Genomic DNA, 19351 nt, shown 5'->3' with positions numbered 1-19351 from the left:
CTAAAAGGGAAGGAATGTCCAGAGGCGATTGTTTCTTCCTGAAACCCTCGGGGCGGGGCTGCAGCCGGGGGGGGGGGGGGGGGGGGGGGCAGCCAGAATGGCGTCAGGATAGGATTCTCCCCGAAACTCATCTCTCCCGCTGGCTGCATTGAGAAGGGGGAATGACTCAGTCAGAAAAACCCACCCTCTGCCCCGCTTCTCCTCTGATTGGCTTAAGACCTCCCAAACACATCCTCTTGTTCTCGAATACCTCCACCTCCTGCCCCTGCCCCTGCCCCCATCCCCTGCAAAAAAAAAAAAAAAAAAAAAAAAAAAAAAACAAAACTCTTCTTCCACTGGCTCCTCATGCCCAATCCTCACCCCAGCCCTGCTCCAGACCCCCCTCTCACACACACACACTCCTTTTACAGACATCCAGCCCCTTGGGTTTTCTGCCAAAGTAGGAGACGTCTGGGGCTAATCTCACCTCCTCGCACCCCAGCTTTTACCAAATAGGACATCTGTGTCCGTGAGGGTAGGAGGAAAGGAATGAAGGGGGGCGGTGGAGGAGGCTGAGGCCTGGCCTCAAGGTGATGCCTTAAGGACTACGTCAGCGCCACAAAATTCAGGTGGTAATGGAAGCAGACCTCATGAAGGTGGAGGTCAGAGCCAGCGAGAAGAGGCACTTCAGTAGCATTAAGGAAGGGCTGGGGGGGTGGGGGTGGGGGTGGGGGAGGGGGCTTGTAATTCTAGTGCCTGGGAGGCTGAGACAGGAGGCCCCAGAATTCCAAGACAGGGTTTCTCTGTGGAGCCCTGACTGTTCAGGAACTCACTCTGTAGACCAGGCTAGCCTCGAACTCACAGAGATCCACCTGCCTCTGTGGGGTTAAAGGCCTTCGACACCACACCTGGCTTGACTTTAATTTTTAAAGCATTTATTTGTTTGTTTTGTTTACTAGGAGGGAGTCATGCTACATCATGTATACGAAAGCCAGAGGACAATTGTCTAGTCAGTTCTGTCTTTCTACTATGTGGGCACTGGGGATGGAACTCGGGTCACCAGGTTTAACGTCAAGGGCCTTTACCTACTAAGCCATACAGCTGACCCAGAGGTTAATTTCTCACTGACTTTTCAGAGCCACTTTGAGCAGTCTGGCCTGGAGTCTTTGTGTACCCCAGACTCCCCATTAAGAGAAACCAGATCACAGGTGTATAAAGAGACCATACCCACCACATGCTGACATGCCTATTCTGCCAACCTTCTATGGTACTGCCATCTCTCCACCCTGGTTCCTTTCTCCCTTCTCCCAAGTTTCTTATTGTCTCATCCTCGAAGTCACTGGCTGTCCCCACAGCAAATACAGACCCTGGGTTCTCTGCGCCTCAGTTTCCCCACTATATCCCTCCTAGTCTCCAGTCCCAGCAGACTATAGGGCATACTCCTGAACCTTTCTGTTCATCATGACCCTCTGAGCCCTGACCAGCCCTGAACTTGCCCTAGGGAAGACGGAGGCAGAGCTGTCGAGGTTAAAAAGGAGGTCCCACTCTTTGGCCAGCCTTGGAATCAGGTTTGGTTTTGTTGTTTGTTTGTTTGTTTGTTTGTGGTTTGTGTCTTTGCTACTGTTTTTATTTCAGACAGGGTCTCACTGTGTAGCTCTGGGTGGCCTGGAACTCTTTACTTAGACCAGGCTGGCTTTGAACTCACAAAGATCTGCCTGCCTCTGTGTCCCAAGTACTGGGATTAAAGGCGTGCACCACCACCCCAGGCACAGCATCAGGGGTTGAGAGCTGCAGAAAGAAGGGGGGTCAGCAGGCTTGGACAGTGCAGGGCCCTTCAGCCACCACCAGGGCCAATTCTTGTGAATAAAACAAGGTAAACCCGGCTTGCCCTTCTCTTCGAGTAGCTACAGACCGGTGGTTTCAGGCCTCCGGCCGGGATCCTGGATCATCATCACTCAGCACGCTTGCTTCTCTCTCTGACTCATCCCCATTCCTTTCATCTTTCCTCATAGGCCTTTTTGGTTCCAGCCCTCTAGTTTGGTCATATTCCTGCTGTGCTGTGCTGGGCCCTTTCCAGGTTTCCTCCAGCCCTCTGAGGCTGTGGGTGCTTCAAACAGGGCCTGAGTGGCTGGCCATGACAGGACCACTACGTACAGCTGCTATTTATAGCTCTGTAGGATCACCCTGCTCTTCCCACAGCCAACGAGTCACAGTCATCTTGGGGGTCCGCTCAGGCCCTAGGGCCTTCTCTGACACTTCAGACCACAACACACAACAGTACCCCAGGCTGCGCTTGTTGGTGGGTTGGGTTCTTATTCTCTGAACTATCCAGGTTCCCACTGAAACTGGGTCTGAAATTCCAGAGAACACCCAGACAGGGTCTTGCTATGTAGCCTCTCACATGCTGGGCTTACAGGCCTGTACACCACACCTGGCTTGTTGTATGCTATTATAGCCCCGCTAGCCTTTACGCTCCCATCTTCTTAAAGCCATTGAGTAACAGTAACACAATGGCTCCAGTTCTACTGGACTCCACAGAGGTCCGAGCAAAGAGAAAGAACCGGGGACGAGCAGGTGGAGCACCGTGGTACATAAGCATATCCACACACATGCAAACAAAATAAATGTTTTTTAAAATGTAATTTAAAAACAAAAAAGAATGTAAGCCAGGTGGTGGTGGCCCACGCCTTTAGTCCCAGCACTCAGGAGGCGGTGACAGGAAGATTTCTAAATTTGAGGCCAGACTGGACTACAGAGTGAGTTTCAGGGGCTACTCAGAGAAACCCTGTCTCAAAAAACAAAAAGAAAAGAAAGAAAAGAAAAAAGAAAAGAATGCAGGAGCTGATGAAAGCTATATATGGCACACTCTTATAATCCCAGAACTCAGAAGGTGTAGCAGGGGCACCAGAGGTCCAGGCCAACCTGGGATACACAGTGAACTGGAGACCAACCGGGCTGTAGCTCGGTGGTCCAGCACTAGCACACACGAGGTCCTACGTTCAACCCCCGGCACTGCTGGGCCTCAGTTTCTCCATCGGTGAAAGGATAAGAGCACCTTGCATCGAGGAAACAAGACCAGAAACTAAATCATTCATCACAGTGGTCTCTCAGTAAGGGCCAGCCATTATCACATCGCACCCCTCTCCACAACAGTTACTTCCGGTCAGAGGCACAAGGCCAAGATTCAGAGCCACAGCCTTGTGAGTCCAGTTCTCCCACAGCCTCCGCTGCCTCTCGTGAGACCTAGCTGCCACTCATGAGCGCCAACTCTGTGTGTACCAGGCAGGGTACTGTGGATAGCTGCCGTAGGAAAGAAACCCTGCCTAATCCTCACAACCGTGTGAAGCATCCGTTTCTGCCTTCCTTTTTACAGAGTAGACGAGTAGAGCTTGGAGAGGTGAGTGGTATGTTCCCTAAAGCTGCACAGCAAAACACCACCACCACCACCACCTAAAAAACAAAACAAAAACAAAAAAACAGCAACAACAAAAAACTACCTCCACCACCACCAAGAAGAAGAACAAACCCTCCAAGATTTGGCCCTTTCTCCGCCTGGGCCATACAGCAGACAGACGTGCCAGCCTCAGCCTCAACCTTTCTCTTTAACTCAGCCCTATAAGGGGATTTCCATGGGAAAAAGTCCCATGTTCATTTGCTTCCCAACATTCGAACCTACTTCTCTCTCCAGCCCCACTGACCCTCTGGATGGGGGTGGGGGTGGGGTGGGGTGGGGGTGGGGGGGATGAAGGGTTTCCTAGCTGTAGGGCAAAAGAGCTGGACACCACCCACCCCCCTCCCACACACAAATGTCAGTGCCACACAAATGCAGTCCCCTTGGTTGCACCCTGGCCACAGACTGCCCCCCACCGGCCTCATCCACACATCCCTTCTAGATAGGCTGCCCTAAAGACTAGGGGCTGGAAGCCAGGCTTGATCTTGAGACCTCAAGAGTTGGAAAGAGACTCTGAGACCTGTTGCCAGCTGCTGGGATTCCCAGCACCCCAGCTCCAGCTCCCCAGCTCCCCAGCTCCCCAGCTCCCCCGGGACAGAGATGGCCCCGACAGGCTCCTTTCCCCACGAACATCCCAACAGCACTGGAAGAAGTGTTTCTGCTCCCAGAAGCTGTACCCACGACGGTCCCAGAGTCCTCCGGGACGCCCCTCTTCATCATGCCTCGGATAATCACGCCCTCCTCTGCCCTCCCATCCTGGGTACCGGAATAGAAAGAAGCATTGAGCTCCTACCCCGGGGACTGGGAGCGGCCACAGCCGCTGCTGCCACTCAGGATAGGGGAGGGGCAGCGAGGAGAGGAGGGCCCAGTGGGGGAGGGGATTCGAGTTGCTCCCACTTCTTTTCTTCGTAGCTCCGCGCCATCACAGACAATCCCCGGAGTCAGGGCCTTGGGGCTCCAGGCTCAAAAACTCAGTACGGGGTTACACCCTAATTTCTTCTCCCTGTCTCTTCTCAGCTTGGCCCAGCATCTCTTTTCAACGGGGTATCTGACCCATCCCACCCCTAACTCCATTTAAGTAGAATGTCTCTACAGGGTGACCCAGCATTCTAGCCTTATTGGGGTCAAAAGGGCTTCCGGCCTGACTTGGGATCCCCACCCCCACCACAGGTCCCAGGCCGAGGTCCCAGGCTGATTCCTCTGGGCCTCCCAGCTGCCGGCCCTTTGCAATTCTCTCTCCTGGCACCTCCCCCAGCCCCGGCCAGATTTAGCTCCTTTAATCTTCTCTGAAATCCAATCTGGCCATTTCCTGAGCACACACTGCACTTCCCAAATGGCCTGTCACTGGAGAAGGGTCCCCAGCCAAGGAGGCCTCAGCTCTTAGCTGGACAGAAGCAACCCCACTTTCCAATCCTGGCCCTTCAGTTGAACCCCTCTTGCTCCCCACCCCAAATCAGCAACGTTTCCAATATACACCGAGCTAAAGTATTACCTACGCGGGACCGTATATGTGGAAGTGGCTTTGAGGAGGCCGTGATCAATTCTGTCTATGCAGGTTTCTGCTAGCCACCACTGGCCTCACAGAGCCAAGGGTAGCCAAGAATGTTCGAAGGTCCCACCTCGAAGCCTTACTCTTGCTGTCCTCTGCCCGGGACACCATTACTCAGAAGGAACTCTTCTCTCCTTCAAGGCTAGCTGCAGCCCGATCATCCAGTTCTTCCCTTCTGGGAGCCCAGACTGGAAACAGTCCACCTGCGGCCGGCCGGCTGGCACCTCAGCTCCTCCTACTGTGTGACCCTCTCTGGATCTTCAGTAAATGGGATCATCGCATTGTGACCCTTAGCTTAGGGCCATGAGGAGTGGCTGAGGAACCTCACGCAAGGTGCTATGGACAACTCTGGGTGCATGAGTTCTGTTTGGGCACTAACTGAAGGGCTGGGGTAAGGCTGGGTGGGAGAGTGCTGGACTAGCAACCCCAAGGCCTGGGGTATCCTTCCCAGCTCTGCCAAACAACAGCATGTTCATTATAGTCTGGATTCTTTGGAGCAATTGTGGAAAAGTGCCCAATGCAAACACCATTTCCTGCCTTGTATCACTCAGCCTTTCTTTCTTCTGTGTTAAGATACCATAGATGGTGAGACACTTCATTTATTTAATAACATCATTTCTGGAGGAAGCAGAAACATTACCGTATGAAATGTACAAACTGTCAGTAATCCATCTTCTGGTTTCAGAATATGTGAATTGTTCTGGAATGAGACTGTGTGGCACCCCGGCCTCTATCCAGAGGGCCCCTGTCCCAGCTTCCTTACATTCATTTATTATTTACTGTTGGTGCTTACAGGCTGGGGTTCAACTTCTTTCTCCCAAATGTTGTTTTGTTTGTTCGTTTTATTTATTTATTTTTTAATTTTAGCTAAGTGGCCTTAGGTGAGAGCATTGATTTCCTTACGCCTAGGTTTTTCCTTAAACAATTCACAATTGTAGTGAATATTAAACAAAATATATGTATATATTTATACAGCAGTGAATTGGATATTCAACACACGGGAGCTATTATTATTGTAACGATTTTGAAACGTTTTTTGAATTCAATCAGTTTTCCAAAGATGTGGGAGGTGGAGCTCTGGTAGTCCATGGTCCAGATGCCCTCCAGTGTTCATAATGGGGAACTGCAGTCTTCCTGCTGGCTTTGGGACGCCCTTCCTGAACTGGTCCAGAAATCCATTAAACTACCCACACCCACGCCAGGCTCATCCAATCCTCCTGGAATTCTTCACATTACCCTTCCTTTTAAGGAGACCTTAGGGGTTTCTAAAAAGAGTACTTAGTAATATCAAAGACTAGGAAGCAAGGTTTAGCACTGGAATAAACCTAGACACATTGTCTCAGAGTCCAGAGTCTTAAGGAAAGATACATTGTGTTAATCCCAGTGATGGGAGGAGGAAGATCACTGGCCCAACTCATCATGGCCAAATTAATTACAGCAGAAAATTAATTAAAGCAAGCTTTTTAATTCGTGTACATGGGCTACCTCCCCCTAAGGCAGGGTTTGAGCATTAGATGTGAAGAAGATAAGGTTTTTTACTCAGGGGTAGGGGGGTTCCAAATGGGGGATTTGATGGACAAAATGGGTGGGGTTACAGGAGCATAACATAAACTTATCAAGTTTGTTATAACAGCCTCCTGAAACAAAGACATGATTGCAAGGTGGTTATAACAACAGGTAGTCATTACAACGTAGCCATAACAACCCTTTCTGAAAACCAAGGCACCTTTGCAAGATGGTTATTAACTTTTTGAAACAAAAACATGATTGTCATTCCTGGAACAGGCAATACAGAACCATTTGTAGTCAAGGTTACAGGTAGGGCATAGCCCAATCCTTGAGAAACAGAGGTTTAATCACAAATAGGAAGGAGCCTAGTTTGTCTTTATTGTAAGATGGCTTTTAAGCCTAAGATGGGCCCAGGCTGGTTCATCAGTTGGTTGAATGCTATGAGCTATTCTCCTGTGACCCAGACACTGTGGGGTCTAGCCTGTGCAAACTCCTCATGCTGCCATCTCCAAAAACCTAGCCCAGGTTAACCCTGGGGTTAGCCTGTTCCAAGAGTCTGCATCTGCGGTTTAATAGCTCTATCCTCTGTTCACTGGGGCAGCCTTTCCTTCCTTCGTTTATCCATGCATCAATATGTATCGAACACTGGATATGTACCAAGCCTCATGTTCTAAGTGCTGAGGGTTAAAAAAAAAAAATCAATTTAACAAGATACAAACACAGTGACCAAGAGTTACTCACAATGTCCCAGACACCACATGGGGAGCTAATCCTTGTATTCAAGTGTTTACAGCATCTATGTGTGGCTGGGAGCGGGGGGGGGGGGGGGGGGGGGGGGGGGGGGGGGGGGAGCGGGAGGCAGTGCTGGAGGCTTTCCTGCCAACATCACATTGGATTCCAGCTGCCAGACGTCCTGGACAGAACATACCCTAGTCTGGCTAGGGTAGAGCCTGGCTTCCTCCTCCAGGGTCATGCTGTTCCCTAAGGATCCCTCCCTTGCCTCAGACTCCTACTTCTAAGGGCATCAGAATCTGCTTTCTCTCCTTTCCTGCCATGGCCTTTACCCAAGCCCAGGGCCAGGTAGGAGCCATGGTTTTTGTTGGTTTACTCTTTGAGAAAGGATCTTGCGGGTGTCGCTCAAGCTGGCCTCCTGAACTCCTGCTTCGGCCTCTCTAGGATTACAGGTGTGCTGTCGTGCTCAGTCGAGAGTGCCACCTTTTAAAAATCCCCCTTTTGCCGTGGATGGCCTGGCTAGGGACTTCACTTACCAGTACTTAGCAGTCAAACACAGCTCCCCATTTCTGGCCAGATTCCCATCAGGGATCATGGGAGGGAGGCTGCAGGTGCTTCCGGGTCTGTCCTTCTGGAAGATACATGGAGGAAGGCAGAGCTGGTGAGTGTGTGTCAGCCTCCTGAAACTGCCCTCCTTCCTTCCTGAGAACTTCTCGAATGTCCGCCCTACTCCTTTGCTGGCCCTTTACTAGCTGGCGCGTTTCTTCAGAACCCTTTGCAGCTTTGACAGCACAGACCATGGCTCCCCTCTGGATCCTCTCAAATGCCAGACTGGTGCTGCCACATAGACAACTTTAAATGCCCCAGAAGCCACATTTTAAAGAAATATTCAAGAAACAGATGGAATTCATCTTAATAACAACACACTTAGTCTATCCAAAATAGAATTTTACCACATGATCAGCATTTTGAATGGAGTTATTTTGTACGTTTTGCTTCTAAGCTGACCTGTACATTATTTTCTACCACAGCATCTCTCATCCTGCAAAGTGCTTGAGTGCACAGCTCCTTTTCAAGGGCTCAGTAGCCACATGTGGCCGCTGCATTGGGCAGCGAGGGTCTAGAACCTTCCTTTGCTTCTTGGCATGCACAATTCTACTCACGTGGTTCATCATCTCATCTCTAGGTATCTTGTCTCCTTGGGGAGATTAGAAGCCCCCTTGGGACAGAGTCCTATTTTATTCATCCGTTTATCCCCCATGACACCTAAAAACTGTGCTCCACACTCAGAAGGCGCCCTAAGCATGTTTGTTGATGGGAGTAAGCGTTGGGGATTGATTTTTGTGGTTTGGTTATGGCTGTAAATGGTGTTTTATAGATCGCTGCTATGGAAGCACCCTGCTGCAATCTTAGCAGAAACAAGCAGCCGCGGTTGTCAGCAGAGGCAGAGAGGCCTCAGGGCAGATGGGGCTCCCTGAATCAGGAGGGGGAAATCCTCCTAGACAAGACACCATTTCTCTAACTTAAGAACCTGTCATTGCTGCAGCTTGCTCCTCCGTGCGGCCCCGTCTCCATCAGACCTCAGATCTAGGCCTTGTCAGGGTGTATTACACAAAGGATGTGTCTCCAGTTTCCCACCACCAGCCTGGGAGCTGCTCAGGGTTGAAAGGGAGTTATTCAGGCTGACAGGAGCCTGGCCCACAGCAGATGTTCGGAGCGTGCTGTGGGATGAGTAAATGAATGGATTGTGGGTGGCAGGGATGCCTTTCATTCAAATATTCATGTGCCAGAAATCTGTACGGAGAATTGACTATTAGGCTCTGGGTCCTACAGGGAACAAGGCAGGGGTGCCCTTGAGGAGGAGCCTGCCTTCTGATGGGGGAGACAGACCATGGGCATGCCAATGCATGCAGTTAGAATGATGAGTACATTGGCTGATGGGAGGAACCAGGAGTTCTTCAAGGAGACAAAGTCTCTGCGGATGGCCTCCCGGAACACAGGATTCCCTGTCCCAGGTCAGCAGCACAACTGTTTAAAAAGGCTACTACCAGTTAGCATGGGGCTCTGTGGAATAGCTGTGTTCCAACTTGCACTCATGATACCACAGCCGGCTAAGGCAATGCAGTGCAGTGAGCATCCTTCAGGTTGTGCCAGAGGGGTGCTTGTGTCTACCATGCATTGGAAAAATTCTGAACCCCAGCCTCAGGAGGAGTGGCCAGGTCACCATGGTGCTCATTCTGTTTGCCACATCTGTTCTCAGCATCTGGCTTTGTGACCACCACAGGGTACCCAGGCTGGTTTCTCCTGTTTTCAATGAGAGTGTCCTGGCCCATGCAGTCCAGGTCACCTCTCCTCAGTGACGACTTTCCTGGAGGTGCACTCTCTTAGGAATTCTGGGGGATACATGGTCTCTGCCCTCAGTCTGCCAACAGATTAGACCTGGAGCACGAGGCTCAGCAGAAAGTTGCTCCCCATCACCCTGTCTCCCTCCAGCTACAATGCAATTGTTCCCAGCAAACAAGTTTGTCCCTAGCTCACCATGGCACCCAGCAACACAGCAGTAAGCTGGAGCGCAGCCCACCCATCAGCACAAGGGTGTTTGAGATTCTGGACCACTGCTTCTCAGAGTGGCCCAAAGATAGCAAAATCCCTCGCTGTTCCTGCTAAATATGCAAATCTCCAGGCCGCAGGCCAGATCTTCCAAACCAGAATTTTCAGGCATGGGGCTCAGGAATGTGCGTCTTAAAAAGCACTCCTGAGGATGTGGGCCTTTACCCCTGGTCTAAGGGTTAAAGAGGCACAAATCCCAGACTGGCTGAGCAGGGTGGGTCAATTTCTCTTTGCACTTGAGTGTTGGCTTTGACATTTTTATTATGGACAGAAAGCCATGATTCATAGGCTATTGGTGACCCCCCTGTCAGCCCGGAAGGAGTCAGAGGCCACTCAGAACAGAATTCTGCTATCTTTTCGATCTATCTATAAAATGCCTACCTGAGCAGACACTGTTTAAAGGCCATTAAAATACCAGACACAGACTAACCCGGTTCCTGGAACTTTATAGACATATTTACTCAAACCCAAGTGCTTACAAAGAGTAAATAAAGGGGAAGCGAAATGAGCAAGCACCCCTAGAACTAAGAGCCAAAAGTAAACAGCCCCGTTCACTAAAATAAACACGACAAATCCATCGAGGATTAAATGACCTCTAGTCAGACAGGCTAGGAGCCAAAACTGCCCCACGCCAGCTCCCCGAGGAGGGAGAGGCTGAGGGCCTGTTCTTGCTACCTGGAGGGAGGGTTCCAGGAGCATGTGCCTTTGGAGGTGAGAGCTAAGGGAAGGCCTTGTGTCTGTGAGGAGTGTCCCAGAACTCCATGACAGGGGGCTCCAGGGCCTGAAAATCCCCAGGATTAAAGAGTAAGTGTGTCTCTATAGGCCTAAAGCCACATGAGAATTTTCTAGAGGCGTATGACAAGTTACTAATAGTTGCCATTCACCCAGCAATTCCACAAGCATTTACTTAACATCTAATAAATCAATGAGGTACTGTGTCAGTCACTAAAGACGCCAGGATGAGTAAGGTACACACACACACACACACACACACCCCATACACACAGATCAAGACACAACCTCACCTCAAGCTTCTCTAAGTTTAAAAACACAACAGTATAATAGGTTACATCAACTACCATTTCTTGTTTACTGACAAATTCAGTCATAGGCACCTGGGCGTGTCATCTCATTTAAGCCTGATCGCATTTTGAGATAATTGCTCTTCGCATCCTCCATTTTTTTTTTTTTCCAGATGGGCAAACTGAGACTCAAAGGGGGAAAAAAATCAGTACCCATTTGTAACATCTGCCAATCTGGGTGATGTGCTCCCAGACGTGTTTGAGTCAATGGATGGAGAGAGCAGCAATGAGCCGAGTGTCTGCTGGCTCCAGCATACCAGGGCAAACACGACTTACGGCTAATAGATGGGAGAACTGAGAGACAGGATGAGCCAGGCACACGTTTATAACCAGTTTGTTATATGGTCAAGAACGGCACGGCACTGTTGACGTGCCAGGGCAAGACCGCCCGCAGCCTTGGCGCAGAGTCGCTTTTAGTGTTCTGTAAGCCCCCAAGGCTGGGAACCAGTGCTCGCCTCGTGCATCACACAGCAGGAATGGCCGGTTTTCCTTCCAGGGTCATTCAAGAAAAACTTTTTCATTTAAAATCATTAGATAGTCACAGGGCACAGCAAAAGAGAAGTCTGTTTCTTTCCCTCCGTTTCTCCCGGTGATGACAAAGCACACAACCACAGACAGAAAATCGGCCTTGTGAATGTGGGCAGAGACTAGGCCATTCTCTCCCCACCTAGGATTGTCACAATTAGTAAATTAAAACACAGGATATTGTCCTAGTTTTCTTTAGTTGTCAACTTGACACAGCCTAGAGACATCTGAGAGAAAAGCCTCTACGGGGGAAGAACAGACCAGCCTGTGGGCATGTCTGTGAGGGGTTGTCTTGACTATTAACTGATGCAGAAGTACCCAGCCCACTGTGGGCAGCACCATCCCTAGGTGGTTGGTCTTGGGCTACGTAAGAAAGCTAGCAGAGTATGAGTCTGCAAGTGAGCTAGCAAGCAGTGTTCCTCCATGGTTCCTGCCTTCAAGTTACTGCCCTGACTTGCTTCAGTGGACTGTGAACTGGAAATATGAGCCAAATAAGTTTTTCTTCCCTAAGTCGCTTTTGGTCATAGTGGGTTGTTTGTTTGTATGTTTGTATGTTTTTGTTTTTGTTTGGTTTGCTTTGGTTTTTCCAGACGGGGTTTCTCTGTGTATCTCTGGCTTTCCAGAAACAAACTCTATAGACCAGGTTGGCCTCGAACTCAGAGATATGCCTGCCTACCTCTGCCTCCTGATTCTAGGATTAAAGGCGTGCGCTATCACCTCCTAGCTGGTCATAGTGTTTTTTATCACAGCAACAGAAGAGAGCTATGACAAACACTAATTTAAATTCTTCTTAGCATCAGTATATACCATGCAATATTTGGAACATATATTTTCTGAAACTATTTCTTGTTTATTTTAAACTCAAATGGAACTGCACATCCTATATTTTATCTGGCAGATTCCTTTTTGCCCACTTGTGCTAGGGACTGAGCCCAGGACCTTGTGCATGTTACATACAAGATATACCACTGAGTTGCACACCCAATCCTTGGCAACACTTATTTTAGCATGTGCAGACTCATAACCACCACTATCATTAAAATACAAAATTGTTATGGAATAATCTTTTTGTACACTATGAAGATGTGTCTTTGCCAAGGAGCCTTCTGGTTGGTTTAATAAAAGGCTGACTGGCCAATAGCTAGGCAGGGAGAGGTTAAGCGGGAGAGCCAAACTGAGAGGACACTGGGAAGAAGAAAGGAGGAGTCACTCTTAGTCACTAGCAGGATGCAGAGGAAGCAGGAGATGAACATGCCGAACTGAAAAAAGGTACCGCCATGTGGTAGAGCATACATAAAACATATGGGTTAATTTAAGATGTAAGAGCTAGTTAGTAACAAGCCTAAGCTGTCAGCCAAGTATTTATAAGTCTCTGTGTGGTTATTTGGGAGCAGGTGGGCCCAACAAAAACTCTGCCAACACAGAATTATTCATCACAAAGATGTTCTGTAGGAAGCCAGGTGGAGCACTGCATATCCATAATTCTCAGCATGTGGGGGGCTGAGGCAGGAGGGCTGCCTGGAATTCAAGGACTACAAAGCCAGTAGCAGGTGGGCTGCGAATAAACAAACAGCAGGAAGACGTTCCTAATGCTATCCTTTTAGAGTCACACCCACCTTCCTCAACCCTCCCTGTGTTCAGCAACCATTTATCTATTCTTCCTTGCTTTAACTTGGTTTATTTTATTTCAACCTAATGTCCACGAGATCCATTCAAGTTGTTGAATTTTAACATGGTTCTTTGCTTTTAGCTGTTCAGAAATACTCCATAAAGGCCCTCTATTACAAAGAACTCTTGGTTTTGAGACAGGCTATTACTCCATAGCTCAGTTGGCCTCAAACTCATGACAGTGTTCCTCTCTTGGCTGCCCAAGTGTTGGGATTGGAGGCATGGGCCATCACACCCAGATAGAACAATCAATTTTTTTAATGCTGTTCAGAGTGTGAATGTATGTATTTTATGTATAATAAATGCTATGTGATATTTATAATGTATAATATTTTGGCTGTGTGTATGTGTGTGCACCACATGCATGCTTGGTGGCCTGCAAGTTCGGAAGAGAATATCAGATATCCTGGATCTGGAAGGACAGACGGTTGTGAGCCACCAAGGAGGCACTGGGAACTGAACCTGATCCTCTTGCAAGAGCAGTAAGTGCCCTTAACCACTCCTGCATCTCTCTAGTACTTTCTGTCTGTCTCTGCATTCCAGGAGCTGAGAATTACAGGAGCAAAGTGAGAATCCTTACCTGCCCCTGGCCTGCAGGTTGTCTTCAGTTGATTGAGACTTCTTCTGTAGACCCTGAGACAGGAGGTGACACCCATACCAGGAGGAGAGGACAGGGGACCAGCTGGCTGCCCCGTGGCGATGCTGTGGGAGGCAGAGGCAGCAGGATATGTGAACAGTTTGGACATGGATTGTGGGATAGAGAGGTGCTGAGGATGACGGTGCGGGATTTGGCCAGAAGCTATCAGGACAGAATCGTCCTTTATGGAGTGTTGGACAATCTTCCTAGGGAGACACGGTCTACTCACCCTAGGCAGAGAAGGAACCAACAGACCAAAAAAACATTCTGGAGTCCATGTTGGCAAAGCAATGACTTGATTGCTGTTCCATTCAGGAGCCAAGGATAATCTTGAACTCCTATTTTCTTGCCTCCACCTCACGAGTGCTAGGACTACAGCCACATGCTACCATGCATGCCAGGCTTGGCATGTTTTTTACATGGCAGGCAAGCACTCTGTCAATTAAACTGCGTCCCCCCGACCATCGCCTATTATGTATTACAGCATTTTTTAAATTTTTTTAAAGATTTATTTATTTTATGCACATGAGTGTTTTGTCTGCATATGTATGTGCACCACAAGAATGCCCAGTGGCCCTTGCAGGTCAAAAGGGCATTGGATGCCTTGGAACTGAATTATGAATGATTGTGAGCCACCATGTAAGTTCTGGGAACTGGACCTGAGTCATTTGCAAGAGCAGCAAAGAGCTCTTAATTGGGCACTGAGCCATCTCCTCAGGCCTCATTAGCATATCTAAGGTTAACTGTAGCTGGGGTGGAGGGAATGGTAGTTGGAATATCAGGGAAGAATTTTGTGCCATCACCATAATTGCAGGCCTCAGCCTCCTGTAGGTTGCCACAGTGTTCTGTCCCAGGGTTGGTCAAGCGCAGAAGAAATAGCCATGCTACAGTAAAAGAAAGAACAGATGGAGCTGGGCACTGGTGGCACACACCTTCAATCCCAGCACTCAGGAGGCCGAGGCAGGTGGATCTCTGAGTTCAAGGTCAGCCTGGTCTACAGAGCTAGTTCCAGGACAGCCAGGGCTACACAAAGAAACCCTGTGTCGAAAAACTACAAAAAAAAAAAAAAAGAAAGAAAGAAAAAAAAGAAAGAAAGAACAGATGGAGTCATTTTAGGGGAACTCAGAACTCAGATTTAGACATGTGAGACTGGAGATTCCCATTAGATGTACACGTGGAGATTTTCAATAAACAGATGGTTGTGTGGGGTTGCAGTTTAGAAGATGAAACATCTGGGATAGATGATCAGTAAGTTTGGGAATTGTCAAAGTGTAGACACTAATTAAAGCCATGTGGTTGGAATAGATCAGGCAAGGGGTGAAAGCATGTGGGTTTCTAAGAACGCAGCCTAAGACTTTGTCTTAGTCAGTGTTCCATTGCTGTGAAGAGATGACATGACCAAGGCGACCCTCATAAAAGAAACATTTAACTGAAGGCTTGCTTACAGTTTCAGAGGGTTAGTCCATCATCATCATGGCAGGGAGCATGGCCGCAGGCAGGCATGGTGGTGGAGAAGTAGCTGCGAGCTTTACATCCTGATCCATAGGCATCAGGCTGAGAGAGAGAAAAACCCTGGGGCTGGCCCTGGGCTTTTGAAACCTCAAAGCTCACCCCTAGTGACACACCTCCTCCAACAAGGCCACGCCTCCTCATCCTTCCCAAACAGTTCATCAACCGGGAACTATGCAAACTATGGGGGCCATTCACATCACCATAGGCTTCCACTTGAAGCTGAGACTGACTGGGAAGAGTTGGGAAAGGGACTAAAGGAGAAGTCAGCTAGAACGGCAAGTAACTTGCCTGGGAGCCAAGTGCTGAGAGTTTCCAAGGACAGAAAGCGACTGGCAGATGTGGCCTTGTGGGTCAAGTATGATGAGGGCTGAAAATGGACCGCTGGATTCTGTGTCCGTGGTGCTTGTTTTTGACCTTGACAAGAGAAGTACTGAGGCAGTGATTGAGGTGAAAATGTCACTCCAAAGAGTTTGCAGCTGAATGAGGGATAGTTGAGACAGGAGGCTTGTAACTGTTTTCAAAAGAGATTGACCCAAAAGCAAACGGAAAAGTAGGGGCCATCGTTGGAGGATGGGTGAGAGAATTATTTGTATTTATTAAAAGGATTTATTTTTATTTTAAATGTATGGGTGCTTCGTCTGTGGGCATGTCTACGTACCGCATGCATGCAGTAACCTAGGAGGGAAAAGAGGACCTCAGATCTTCTAGAACTGGAGTTACAGATAGTTGGGGGCCACCATGTGGGTACTGGGAACTGAACTGGGGTTCTCTGTAAGAGTAATCAGTGCTCTTAACCACTGAGCCGTCTGTCCAGCACTATTTTTACTTTTGATCCTTTTTACACTTATTTACTCACTGTTTGTGTGCAGATGTGTGTGAGAGCGCTCGTGCTCCAGCACTAGTGTGGGGGTCAGAGGACAACTTCTGTTTGTTTATTTTGGGTTTTCAAGACGGAGGCTCTCTGTGTAGTCCTGGCCTTTCCAGAACTTGCAACGTGGACCAGGCCGACCTTAAACTCAAAGAGATCTGCCTGCCTTTGCCTCCTGAATGCTGGGACTGAAGGCGTAGCAAGTGCCTTTACGACTGAGCCATCTCGATGTCTAGATTATTTTTGTTTAGTTGGTGAAGCTGTAGTTCTAGAGCTGTGGAGGCTGGTAATGCTGGAGAGAGAGGAAGAGTGCGAGGCCTTACCGTTTTGTTTGTGTTTGCTTTGTTTTTTACTTTTTTTTTTTTTTTTTTTTTTTTTTTTTTTTTTTTTGGTTTTTCGAGACAGGGTTTCTCTGTGTAGCTTTGCGCCTCTCCTGGAACTCACTCGGTAGCCCAGGCTGGCCTCGAACTCACAGAGATCCGCCTGGCTCTGCCTCCCGAGTGCTGGGATTAAAGGCGTGCGCCACCACCGCCCGGCTGTTTTTTACTTTTATCCGCATTTGTATGAGGCTGCGTTTATTCTCATGCCATAAGTTTTGGTTTCTTCGCTTCCTCCTGGGATGGCCTTTTCTTCTGTGCAACCTCCTCTTCTGGCTTTGGAACAATTTGTTCCTTTTCAGTGAGGAGCCTCTCATTGTGGCAGGGGGAGCTCACGTCCGGGTTAACCCCGCCCCGGAGCTCCGTAGGTTAGGTCTCTGTTCACTGGATCTGTTCAATAACCAGAGCCTCTACATCTAAACCCTTATGCTCAGCACGACTCTCTGCATTTTTAAGCACATGCAGCAAAAATTCAGCGCTCTTTTTTGGCCACCGACCCTGTGTCCAGCTCCACTGTTATACTTCCTGAACGGCACACATTGCCTCTTTAAAGAGACATCTTGCAAATACTTGGTGGGTTTTTGGATATGCATACCCTCGATGACCTGGGCAGTTTCACGGCGGTTCTTCAAGTGAACATGAAGATTTGGACCTCTTGATTTTCTGGGTAAGGAGAGTAGCCAACCATCTTCACAGGTTATTTCAGGCTGCTCACAGGAAGAGGAAGTGAAGAAAGTAAGAAGCAGGATGGGGAAGTGGCTCAGAGGATAAGGCCTTGCTATGCAAGCATGAGCACTGGAGCTCAGGTCCCCAGCACACACGTAAGGCTCGGCTGTCATAGCAGCTTGCCGGCAGTTCTAGAGCTCTGGAAGCAGGGACAGAGCCTCCCTGGGGCAAGCTGGCTAGTCAGATTAGCTTCATCTGTGAGCTCCAGGTTCAGTGAGAGACCATGCTTCCACAGTGGAGGAAGACATCTGATATCGATCTCTGGTCTGTGCATATATGTATATGTGCACCTGCACACATATCCACCCACACTCATTTGAACTCACATCATACACCCATGCGCACATACCATACATACATACATAAGCAAAAAAAGTAAAAAATACACACTTAAAAATAAAAAAGATAGGAAGGAAGCAGGGGAACCTTGTGTGCAGGTAGAGGGGGGTGACGCACAGATGGCTCCCCCACAGAAACAAGAACCACATGCTCTTTGAAGGCTTCTGTTTTCATAGTAAAACCAGCAGCAAAGGGCAGGACATTGGACGGAACTGTCCTCTATGGGGAGGGAAGAAGGAACTCCTAGGAGGCCCAGTAGGAAGGAGCTCTGAGCAGGACAAAGAACCCCTTGAAGGCTATCGAATTCCAAGTGAGGGCAGTCAGCATGGCTGTGGGTTTCTCCAGCCGCGTGGGTGTGGACAGACACAGGTATGGAGCAGCTGAGCCTCCAGGAGCCGTCAGGGTTGGGTTTTCGTGCTTTGTGTTGTTTAGAAGGTAAGCAGATCCCAGAGGTCAGGGGGCTTGCAGAGGTGTGCATGGGGATGCCCACACAACGGAGGATCAGGAAGACAACAGAAGAGAGGAACAGATAGAATGGGCAGCCCCCGGTCCTAGTGTAGAAGACAGGTGACCGGAGCCCTGTCCCTTTTTCTGAAGGTTTCCCTACCTTATCTCCAGGGTTTCTTTTCTTTCTTTTTCTTTTTTCTTTTTTTGAGATAGGGTTTCTCTGTGTAGCCCTGACTGTCCTGGAACTCACTCTGTAGACCAGGCTGGCCTTGAACTCACAGAGATCTACCTGCCTCTGCCTCCCGAGTGCTGGGATTAAAGGAGTGCCACCACCATCCGGCTAGACTTTCTTTTGTCACCCCAAATATTCATATCAAAAGAAACATTCTGGGGCTGGAGAGATGGTTCAGTGTTTAAGAGCACTGAGTGCTCTTCCAGAGGAGCTGGGTTCAATTCCCAGTATCCACATAATGCTCACATCTCCAGTCCCAGGGGATTCAACACCCTCTTCTGATCTCCTTGGGCACCACAGGCAAATGACTCATACACATAAAAACTGGGGTGGGGGAATCATCTAAAATATAAAAAGTTTTTAAGCCTCCCTCCTAGAACATAATTGATTCAAAATTATCATTCCTGAGTTAGTTACTCTCCTCAGGATATCTGGGATCTGTAGTTATCAATTGAGTCCTGAATGGAAAATGAGCCTTGAGCAGAAGTCTTATGTTTGAAACTAAAGCGTCCTCCACCCAGGAAACCTGTAAGAAGACAATTTGTACTGACTATGCAAGTTCCTATTATATTATCATGAAGCAAATGATTTCTTCATTGGAACAATGTGTTTGCCACCAGTGAGATATTCCTGTGTAGGCATCAATAGGAATCAAATCATCTCATTCAGCCCCTCACCATACCCATTTTCATACCCATTTTAGCAGATAAGGTAGGATTCAGACACACACACACACACACACACACACACACACACACACACACACATACACGCCCTCTTCCTTACAGTATCGCTTGCTCTCCCAAGTCACAAATCACCCTTAACAATCACGGGGCACATTACCGCTCAGGCGGCTCCTCTAATAAGCTGATGGACTAGAAAGGACTTGCATATTGTATCAACTCCCAATGAGCTGTATAATTGATTGCTATGCCAACTCCCAGGTATTTGCACTTTAATATTTGTTAAATCAAAATGAAGGATGAATAATGGCGATGTTATAAACACTAGCTAGTGCTGGTGAGGAGGATTTGCTCAGAAGGCTGAGGGCAGGAATGACTCTAAGAAACTTCTTGGTCTTACGGTCATTCTGACTTGTCCATCCCAA

The 19351-nt window shown here is 48.5% G+C and overlaps 1 pseudogene; it reads right to left on the bottom strand.

The window, feature by feature from the left end:
- Positions 1–16703: 16703 nt before the first annotated feature.
- Positions 16704–17170, bottom strand: LOC128117337 (60S ribosomal protein L17-like; annotated as a pseudogene).
- Between the last annotated feature and the right edge of the window lie 2181 nt (positions 17171–19351).

Source organism: Peromyscus californicus, unplaced genomic scaffold (genome assembly GCF_007827085.1).
Source record: "Peromyscus californicus insignis strain IS unplaced genomic scaffold, ASM782708v3 Scaffold_21__1_contigs__length_65335640, whole genome shotgun sequence".
Taxonomy (NCBI): Eukaryota; Metazoa; Chordata; class Mammalia; order Rodentia; family Cricetidae; genus Peromyscus; species Peromyscus californicus.
Note: the sequence above shows the minus strand (reverse complement) of the source record. Positions and strands in the feature narration are given on the sequence as shown.